The sequence below is a fragment of the Lathamus discolor genome, chromosome 8 (assembly GCF_037157495.1).
Source record: "Lathamus discolor isolate bLatDis1 chromosome 8, bLatDis1.hap1, whole genome shotgun sequence".
Classification (NCBI taxonomy): Eukaryota; Metazoa; Chordata; class Aves; order Psittaciformes; family Psittacidae; genus Lathamus; species Lathamus discolor.
In genome coordinates, this window is record NC_088891.1 from 9,647,554 (window position 1) to 9,658,815 (window position 11,262).

The following is an 11,262-nucleotide window of genomic DNA, read 5'->3' on the forward strand; positions in this document are numbered from 1 at the left end:
GAACTAAAATCACCGCAGATGGATGCTACTTTTTTTTTTTTTTGGTGCAGAATTTATTATACGTTCTTTTCTCTTTGTCGCAGTATTGAAGACGGAGGTATTGTTAATCTAATTCAACCACTGTCCTCGGTAAAAACGAGTCTAATTAGGGTGAAATGGTATTTTATTCACTGAGAAAACAGGCATCCATCCTAAATTCCTTTCAGTGACTAAGGCATGATGACACATTTGGCATTAATTACATAGTGGTGCTACAACACTTATTTTCAGGACTTAGTGCCACTAGAAAATAGTATTCTTCTGCCTTCATCAAATCTCTAGAAACAATCAGTGTAACCTGCACCACAAATAAATTTTCAAAGACCAGAGTGCTTTGGAGTATCTACTATTATTAAAAAAAAAAAAAAAAGGACCAAGGCATTATTTGCTCTCAACCACACTGAGAAGAATCATTCTGTCTCACTGCCTCCTCTTCCTTCCTGAAATCCTTGCCTTATTCTCCAGTGTATCCAGAAGCTTGCTGGAATTATCATTTGCTTTGCCTGACATGCATCGTATTTCATCTCCTCTTTGAATCTCATTTACAGGTTTCAACTTCCCTTTCCAAACTTCCTGTCTTTACCCTTTATGTCCATACAACATCTCTGCCTCTGCCTACAGTGCCTGTTTCATCTCCAGACTTTTGTACTGAGGTAAAAAACACATGTTGGTACTTTTCTCAGAAAATATACAAATACATTATTCAGGATGCTACCATGTCAAAGGCTGGAGATTAGGACAACACAGGAATACATGAGAACAACATGCTGCTGAAAAGAATGGTAAGACCACTACAAGATTCCATCTGCTACCAGCAAGCTTCTACCAACAAGGATCAAAACACTATGGATGACAGACAGGACAACAAAAAGTACTGTAGGGATGATGGTTTTTAATTTCAGTGCTTTGAACTACCTTTTTTGCACTAATGACAGGTATAATTATATAGGCAGTGCTTTTTTGCAACACAAAAAATCTGGACAGCTCCAGGTACCACTTAGCCAGCCTGCACCGAAATGCCTACCTTAAATCGTTAAGTGATTATGAATTATACTGGAAGAAAACTGCCCTTAGAATCTTTTTCTTTTCTCATAAGTCAATTTCTCTTTCCAGGCCTGCAATGAAAATGGTAACAAAGAAGTAGTTAATTTATTATTATTGACCAAAAAATACAAAATTTATCAACCTGTCTCGATAGATATTGTAATAATTGCCAACAAAATCAGAAAATACTATGTTTTTGCGTGCCTCCCTGGAATAATATATATTATCCAGTGTAGCCAATACCTTGTTTTTAGCTCAGGCGTAAGGAAGGCTGAAGATCCAGCTAGAAACTTTTTGTGGCTATAAGAGCTGACCTAATAATGTAAAGATGATGATCCAGAGTTGGTCCTTTATGCTGCTGGACACCAGTTTGAAAACATCCAAATGGATGAAATGCTAAGAGAACACTCATTGGAGCCTGGTAGCTTGGTCTGTGGTCCCCAAACTCCTGGAGATTTTAATATGCATAACATTTCCTTCCTATTTTCCAACTTGTAATTTTTGGGCTATAAAAACTATTTCCCCAGTCTGGAAGATTACACATCTCATTGGTATGTTATTGTTAGAAGAAGACACAATAAAGAAGGACATGTTATGAAACACATAGGGGAAAAGGTTGGGTGGACATGGAAAGAGAAAAGAACACCAAACAGAGAACTAAAGCAAAGTAATTATTAGTGAGAAAGGAAAAACGGAGGGAATGATTAAAATATTATTTACATGCTTATATTTTCACAGACAATTGAAGAGCTGTTTATAACTACAGCTGAGTGTGGTAGAATGATGTGAGGCTTTGCTACAGAGTTATTATTAGCTACTTTTATTACTTAACATAGTGAGATGGCAGAGAATTTCTATTAGCTAGAGAGCCTTCAAAACCTACTGGGGCTCTGTATCCTTGAGCTCAGTCATTCAAAGTTCATGATTGGCCTATGGCTTTCTCATCCCACCTCAGTTTCTCTACCTGCAAAGCACAGACACCCTGTTTCAATTTCTCTACCTGTAAAGAACAAATAACTGCCTTCCTGACCTATTGAAGTTTCTCTAGATAACCTTAAGCATGCTTTGAAGTAAACACAGCTATGCACTATAAGCAGTTATTATTAGATTTATCTCTCATTAAAGTGAGAAGGATATCATAGAGCAGTTAAGTATCTTCTTTACTGCTTCTTGAAGAAGAACCTAGTTTAATTCTTGGCACATTTGATAGCTTTTGCTAGGATTACTGGTTCACCAGCTGTACAAAGGCTAACAAAGGAATAAATTAAATGAGGGACTGTTCCATGCCAGGATACAGAAAACGATGAGAACAGCAAACCTTGGTAATAAATAAGCATGCTAAACTGGCATGGAAATATAAACCTTTTACAGGAGCCTTAGAAATTATTAAAGCAACAAAACTGTCCCCCAGGTTTCCAAGTTTAACTAGAATCCTGAAGGATTCTTAATGACACAAAATATGACATGCAAAAAAAATTAAGAAGTAACAGATGCTGCCAGGCTTCCAGAATATTTTCCTGCTGATGGGAACAGAATCCCTCATGATTTTATAGTCTGAAGCTCACTACTTTGATCAGCTTCCGCTAGAAGTTTACCACAGCCAGAGCTATTCCTAAAAATGTCTTTGCAGGTCTTGGTTTTGCACTTCCTGGGTATACACAGAAAGAAGAATCAGACACATTCTGTGTTGCAGACATTTCTCCTTTCACATACGTGTTTACTCAGTTTGTTTGCTTTCTTCTTTCTCCTTTTTTTTTTTTTTTTTTTTTTTGGCAAGAATTCAAAAACATTTTGGGGGAAGAAAACCAGATTTAAAAACTGTTATTTAAAGTCAGCACGGACTGTACAATAGAAAGACTTCTGCTGAAAGTGGGAAAGTAAGTAACCTTGCTGTGAAAAAACCTAGCCAAACTTCACCTAAGCAGAGGATGCACCTGCAACTTGCAGAAGGCCACACCTAATTTCAACAACTCATTTTCCTTTTTAGACACTTTCACACTTCATACTGTGTAAGATGCAGCCAGCAGAAAACACTTGCTACAGAAATAATAAGTACACTCTCAAATGAGACACATTTATAAAAATATGTAAGAAACCCCAAGATTTTCACTATACCTTTCAGAACAGATGAAGGCACTGTCCTTCAGTTTTATTCTGGTCTAAATTTTAGACAGTGTATAACAAATAGCACAAGAGGGGAGGAAAGAGAACAGTCGTTACAAAAAATAATGGATAAAATAATGAGAATATATATGACACTCAGTTAAGTACTTGCAGGAATCCATATCAGCAAAAATACCTGTAACAGTAGTCTTGTGGGAAGTGCCAATGAATTCTCAAGGGGCAAAGCGGCCTTCATAGATTCTGTGAAACAGAAGATTAGGAAAAAAGAAACAAAATGGACGAAAAAAACAACTTGAGAGGTAGCAGAAGTACATAAAATGGAATTTGAAAGGAGTAGAACAATGGAAGAAAAGAGAACAGGAGGAGGAAAAGAAAAATATTTATTCTAAAACTTCCCTCTCTGTGATGATAGCACTACTGCACTCCTTATCAACCAGAGCCCTATGGTCAGATGTTACGTTTTCTTCATGCCCTGAGTCTGAAGGAATCAAGAATGCTACTTATTCCTCCATCCAGCTGCTGCGGCAAACTTTCCTCTTTCCCTACTGCCAGTGTTCGGATCCAGCCAGTCTCCCAAGGTTAATTCAGCTTTTTCATCTCTGAATTTATTCTGTTTCCCTAAGTGGGCTAGATTATTACATGAAACTTCTTTGTTAACTTAACGAGTTCTTTGATGTTTCTTATTTTGGACATTCAGTAATATTTTGACATAAAGCCTGAATCGTCGCCCTGATTGCGTATCTATACTCTTAAGACTTGAAATTTGCATTCCTGCATGACCATCTCTATTCAGAATTTTTTTATCTCAAAGTTAGCTGCACTGAATCATTTGCATACCCTGTTACATCATGGGAAATCATGCCAGTCTTCTGTCAGACACCATTGCTGCTATAAGTTTTGCCAAAAACTGCTGCCAGGATCAACAGAGATTAAAAAGTTCTTTGTGGTTGTTCTCCATAGAGAACTCCATCCCCACATGACTTCTGTAAGACAGAGAACAGTTTTTAATGTCAAAAGACAATGTAAACTGGAGATAAATGCAAATGTATTCTATCTTTGGTTATCATCTCATGCAAAGAGAAGTCCATTTACATCAGTGGTGTATCTTGAAAAAGAAAATCTATCAGCTTTTTGCTCATTGAATATAGCCCCTTAGATTTTATATCACTAATTTTGTGCTTTCATTTCTTGTTTCCTATAGCTACTACTGCTTAAGGATGCTCAAAGGTAATTGAGGTTTTACTTTCCATTTGAAAGCACTAGTTAAAAGCTAAATGGCCCTGAAACTTCTGCATTTATTTGACGTTACTTACTCCTCAGGAACTGCTACAAAGATTAAATAAATTTTCTTAGGGACCATGTAAGATATGAATCAATTGTATGTATGACAATGACTCTCTGCATTCTTTTGTATGTCTACGTCCTCTCTCCCAGACAGATTCCCAAAAGTTTAAATAATGGCCTGGTGATCTCCACATGAAATCCCTACCTTTTAATTAGCTCTGCATATATTATTGAAAACAGCTTCCTGCTATCAGAGACATTGCTGAAGGAGGAGGAAAATCTGCTCTTTAATTTTCTCAATGAATATAAATAACACCTTTCAAACACATTTTATTCTGAAGTGAACCTTAGTCAAGAGTTCCCTACCTCTGATGAGACAGAAACATCCAATGGTGCTTTCAGAGGCTCCCTTTACCAGGGAGTACAGACACCCTCTTGTGGAAGGTGCCCAGTGTTCTATATAAGCAATACACGCACTGACAAACCAGCACTCATCTCACAGCAAAAAATACTGTTCCTGTGGACAGATAGTCTACCACCTTTCTGAAAAGCCCCAACCCTTGCTTTTACACTAATGAATCTCTTTTCCAACATACATTGTTATTCCTTGGAGACATACTGAATGTTTCTATATTCATTAGTGACTGCTCCTTAAATTACATTTTTCTGAGATTCAGAACTCTAGCAGTGTTTCAGTGGGATTCAGGTAAAACTTGGTGGAAAGTGGGTGATTCTGTACCATTTCATTCCACTGAAAGGAGCGAACAGGACACATCAATACTCAAAAGTTACTTCAGCAAGTAAGTTATTTCTCCCAGAAGAGGTGTTCAAAGAATGAAGAGCCTAGCTTTTCATTTTGGAGTAGCAAATACACTGTACAATGCAATGACCATTTTAGTAATTTTATTATTTATTACATTATTGGTGTGCTGTCTGTTCCTTGGGTCCCCAGCATTATACTGAAATAACATTTCTCTCCCACAGCTCAAAAAAAAAAAAAGCTACCAACTAAAAAGTACTAGTTTACTAACCAATAGCAACAAAGAAATACCCAAATGTTCAGAGTCTCAGATTAGAACAATTGCCAACATCTTCAGACATATAAAATACTTTCTGTAGGCCGTGATGTCTGACATAAATACAGTGCCAGAGTAAGGTCATCCAAATCAAAACCATAAATAGTGGAATGGTGGCAGAAAATGTTAAAAACAATTACAGTACTCATGTTCTTTTCCCTTCAGGACAAAAGATTCTCATCATGTTCCTTTTTGTTCTGCCAGAAATATTTAACTGATTCATGTTTTGTGGTATAAATACATGTCACTTTCTGTTCCTGTTTCATAAGAGTTCATTGTATGTACCATACAGATTAATTTGAACCAAAGTAAAGCTTTCTGATTGCTAACATTTATTTAGCTCTAAACCTTAACTACCACAAATAAACTTCTGATGTGGGCCCAGTGGGATACAGCTTCTAACAAGCAAATTCAGCACAGGTTCGAAGATGGACTTAGAATCATAGAATCATAGAACAGTTAGGGTTGGAAAGGACCTCAAGATCATCTAGTTCCAACCCCCCTGCCATGGACAGGGACACCTCACACTAAACCATCCCACACAAGGCTTCATCCAACCTGGCCTTGAACACCACCAGGGATGGAGCATTCACAACCTCCCTGGGCAACCGATTCCAGTGCCTCACCACCCTAACAGGAAAGAATTTCCTCCTTACATCCAATCTAAACTTCCCCTGTTTAAGTTTTAACCCGTTACCCCTTGTCCTGTCACTACAATCCCTGACGAAAAGTCCCTCCCCAGCATCCCTATAGGCCCCCTTCAGGTACTGGAAGGCTGCTATTAGGTCCCCACGCAGCCTTCTCTTCTCCAGGCTGAACATTTGAACATGATGACTTACGTGCATCTCTAGTGTTATTTCTAAACATCATCACTTTGCTTCAAGAGACTGAAGCAGGTATTTCCACCACGGAAAACAAAGGGAACAGACTGTTTTCCATCTTAACACTATGTCACAAGGAAGTAAAATCCAAAAGGAGAGAAGTGACATAACCAGGCCATGGCTGATGCACATAGGCAATCCACAATAGAAGATAAGAATCACAGTGTGGGCAAGGCTAAACAGGGAAGCAAAAGCAATTCTTAGCACTGTCTGTAGTTAGCCCTGAAGTGGGAAGAAAAAGAATGATCTGAGTCCACAAAAGGTCATGCAAAAATGTTGCTTTCCAGTTTCAGGAGCAGTAGGTTCACACTGGCAGCACTGCATGCTTGAACAACTCCCGTAATCAGTCAGCTAAAGTCATGGAGTTTAGGGCTTTTATTTTTCCCTACATACAATGGTGTTACTGCTTTTTATATGCAAAAATTGCTAACAGAAAGCAAATTTCAAAATCTCAAGCATGAGTATTCATGGAAACCAGAGTTTAAACAGATCAGTAAACAAGAGAGACAATGACCTGCTTTCCACTTGTTATAAATAGGACCACACCTCACTCACAATGATTTTGTGTCAGTGCCTGGGGGTAATGACAGAACTTTGTAGCCCATTAAATGCAATGCACTCAATATATTGGAAGTAGGGTAGAACATGACTTAACAAAAGTCTCTTCAAGTAGGTCCCTGGCAAGCAGTACTTAAGAATGTCAGCTGAGCTCCTATCATGTACCTTAAATACTGCAAATTAAATATAAACCTTTTACATAGCCAATGACCTGGCCAGCCTCATTGTTCTGGTCGTGGTAGCTTGGACAAATACCCCATAGTCTGAAAAATAAGAATTTCTAATTGCCTGTGGGTAGATATACATAGTGCACAGCCCTGTGAAGGGAAGTATAAGAAGCAATGCGGCTTTGTTAATGATGTTTCTGCTTGTGCTAATAAACACCATAATTCTCAGCTGAGCTATTTCTTGCCAATGAAAGTATTTTAGCTTCTTCAGAGTTAACATGAATTTCTTTGCAACATACAGTGTTATATTTAATATTTCTATATTCTTTTCATTAGTGACTGGTCCTGAAATGAAATCTTTTCTGATAGATTCAGAGCTCTAGCAGTTTTTCAAGCCCAGCTCCTGAATAAGATTCAGCCAGGCAGAGGAGAGAATCTTCAAACAGCTAGAGTGATCAGTCATGATGAAACAGCTCCATTTGAAGGGAAAATATTCCATTATACAACAATTTCTTGAAAGGCATGCTCTGTACAAGTCTAAATTAGAGACCAATAGAATGAAAATACCATGGAGATGTGGATAACATAATCCAAACTTTAACTGGCAAGTGTTTGGCAGTCTTAGATGCATTGCAAATGATTCCTCCTCCTTCCCTGTTTCTCAAGCAGAATCTTTTGGTTATAAAACACCAAATGAGCAACCACAGCGATTTCACATGTCTGCAAACAGATCTGATATCAGGGAACTTTCCACTTGTGGAAAGTTTCGTCAGCAAACTTACTACCAATACAACACAGAAGCATCCCACTGCCCTTTCCTGTAAAATGTAGACTGACAGGTTTGTTTAATGGATTACTAGCTTTCAGAAACTATACCATGAATAGGTTTATCGCTCCTCAGCAGCCAGCATTACAGGAAAACTCCATGCTGAAATTCATAGCCAAAATGGGAAACATCAGTACAGGTGTCTGGCAAAACAACAATCATTAAATCTTATCGCATAAACTACTTAAATTCATTTTGTGCTGTGAACGCAAACACATGACTGTTTGGGGAATCGTTTAGAATAAGAAACTGTAGTTATATTATTAACAAGGAGATTAATCATTTTAATAGCCAGAAACCTAATAACATCAAAGAAAAATTATAACTATGCTTTGATTCACAGCACATGTCAGAATAATGCTAGTGTGAAATAATAAAACGAACGGAGACAAATTGTTCCGAAGAACATGTGTTACTCCTGTGCAGCATTATTTAGTCTGGATTATTAATCAAATTTGGCATATTCATAATTTTCAACAGGAAAAACAAAAGAAAGCTTGGGAAAAAACCCCAGATATTCTCCCAAGGCAGTAAAGGCAGGTATTAACAATGCTTTCATTCAACCTGTGTATGATTAAACATTGGTGTAGTATTTTTTGCCATATGAATACAATTTCATAAATTTCCGAAAAGCAGTCACACGAGTAAAAATGTTTTTCACCATGAAATAAGAACATACGTGCGTGAAAGAGCTCACAGAAAAATATAATGCTCTACCACTACCTCTAAATAAAGATGGCATACCTCTTCCTTGGACTTAATTTATGTTCATATCCACTCAGACCTTGCCCTTTTTGCCAGATTTGAGTAAGCTATGGTAATTTGTACTACTGATACACACCAATTCATTTATATATTAAATCATTTAAAACTCTATCTCACACATTACTGACAATTTTAAGGCAATTAAAAGCCTATCCAGTCCACCTTTTTATGTAAACTAATGGTTTAAACAGCTCTCTGCTATTTTTGGTCTTCTCAATCATTTAGTTCTTTTTCATTAAAAAAAGAAAAAAAGAAAAAAAAAAAAAAAGAGGAGAAAAAAGCTTTAATTCTAGAATAGTAGGGGAGGAGTTTCTGAAAGTACACTGACTATAATTGTATTTAACAGAAAAGTACCAGGAAAGTACTAATGTTTCTAATAAAGCACATATACCTTTAAGTCTGGTCAATTTGTGTGCTGGCTAAGTTAACACACAGAACACAGACCAGTTCTTTCACAAGTACAGCTTTTCTTCACACCATTTAATAATGCAAACAACTGTTAGGAGTAAACATAGATTTTATCTGCTCAAAAGGAAACTGGGCTGGGTTGAATAGGCCTGTAACCTCTCCTGCAGGAAAGATGCTTAATTTACAAACATGTTTAGAGGGAGCTCTTTCTGATTGTTTGCATGGAATACTATGCAATCAAAAATTAAAGCCTTCCAGGTGACAAGGACAATCACGGTGTAATCCTGCTAGGAGATGCATGAAGATAATTCTGCACACAATTACATCTTGAGTGTAGATGCCTGTTTCTTTATAATATTTGCACCAGAATCTATGAGCAACTAGGTACAGATAGTGTATAAGTCTACAAAACTACAGAAGTTTTCTGTGGATTTTATGCATCAGTTCCATGCACAGCAAGACAGAGTGTGCTTTTCTTAATAATATGCCTTAGTATAATACATAGTTTTAGAAAAATACATATTACTGAATATTGATTTAAAAGTGGCTTAATTTTGAAACAAAAAATCCAAGAGATTTGAAACTTCTTAAGCATTGCACATTGAGATACTCAAAAGTTAATTAAGTTCAATTATATTATGCAGTTTTGAAAAAAGTGTGATAAATCAACTTTATAAATTCCATATCAATTGGATTAAACAGTCACCCTAATCAAAACCTTAGCTCTGTGAAAAGCATGAACATAATTTTAAGTGCTAAGGAGAAATTACTAGCAACACAGGAAATGAATATAATTTTTCTTCAAAAAAATCAGATTTCAAATCACATCTGATACCTCAAAAATTGTTTGCTTTTTATGTTAAGTTAAAGTGAACAAAGTTTCTTCCTTATTTCAGTTTAACAACTTCAGCATTGCTCCTACCACGGCTAGATGTAGGAAAGCGTCACTTACCAGAACTGACCGCGAGGTGGTGATATTTGAACAGAAATGAGTTGTATTTGGTCCTAAAGAGGTTTCGGATGTGCTGAATAGCATTTTGTGTACTAAGGTTTGGTTTAAAAATAAACAAATACAAAAGAGCCAGGTTTCATGTGAATTGTTGCCATAAGTAACCGATGATAACACGCAGACCACCTGTCTATACAAAAAATCCCACTTTACTTTAAGCTTTTTAAATTGCCTAGCATTGAAACCTTAAAAAGCAAGCTTGCAAGAAAACCATGCAAGGATCTATGCCACCATCGAAAATCATTGGCTGAAGCTATCTGGAAAGTAAACAGATAACACATTCACTTAGCCTGCCTTGCCCTAGTAGGGCCAAAACTGAAATAATAATGAAGCAAAATGTTTGTAATCAAAACATTCACCTAATACACTCAGACTAGATAGAAAGAAGAATTTTTTTACATCGAGGGTGATAAAACACTGGAAGAATTGCCTAGAGAGGTAGCAGATGCCCCATCCCTGGAAGTGTTCAAAGGCTAGGTTGCTTGGAGCAACCTGGTCTAGTAAAAGGTGTCTCTGCCTGTGGCAGGGGGTTGGAACTAGGTGAGCTTTCCTTTCCAATCCCAACTATTCTATGATGCACAATATTCACCGATACTGTAGTGTTACTGTCATGAACTCACTTGTTGCATTGAGCTGATACACCTCCTTGACGAATACAGAGTGTAAAAGGCCACCTGACTGGAAATAAAGTCCCACACTAAAACTGTACCTTGGCTTGAATTCTAGAATTTCAGCATCTCCACTGGTATTTGTGCAACTATATCATCACACAACTGGACCTGGACAGAAGCACTTTCATGCATTGAGGTGTCTGAGAAGGCGCAAGCAGGGTCTCAGCAGCCCCTCAAGCAGTATGGGGAGCTGGATAAGTTGCTCCGGGCCCAGCTGCAACACCACCCTCAGCACATCACTGCAGGAAGGCACCAGGCTCTGCCAAACCACCTTATGGGACAGCAGGCCTCTTCTTTCAGAGCTCCTGAGAGACTTGGCAAAACTGCAAGGAATCCAAATTTTTTTTTTAATTATTAGTATTATTTTACTTGCAGAGGCCTTTCCCTGCTACATCTTGGTCTGGTGGGTA